The following is a 397-nucleotide window of genomic DNA, read 5'->3' as shown; positions in this document are numbered from 1 at the left end:
TAAATTGGGTAAAGGTTGAATAATTCCAAAAGAATAAGTATTTGTAAATTATGAAAGTTGTAACTAAATCAACGTATTTTGTTAATTTGAGTTTAGCTCAAGTTAAAAAATAAGTCAAATAAATTTTAAATTTTTATACTATAATAAATAAAAGAAAAAATAATTTTTTAGTCTTTTTATATTATTTTATTCCAACATAATGTTATTGAACTAAATTTGACTTTAGGTATGAACCTTTTTAAAAAAAATTTTTATAAAAGGAGAAATTAAAATTAATTTTTGCAAAAAAGGTAAATTAATGTACATAGTTTAGAATTAAATAATCAAGTAAGAAAATATTTATATATTTTTTTTAATACCATAAATCTTTTACAATTAAATATTTGAGTTATTAATA

This window comes from Theobroma umbraticum, unplaced genomic scaffold (genome assembly GCF_002168275.2).
Source record: "Theobroma umbraticum cultivar Fairchild unplaced genomic scaffold, ASM216827v3 scaffold_77.0, whole genome shotgun sequence".
Classification (NCBI taxonomy): Eukaryota; Viridiplantae; Streptophyta; class Magnoliopsida; order Malvales; family Malvaceae; genus Theobroma; species Theobroma umbraticum.
This window is presented reverse-complemented; position numbering follows the sequence as displayed.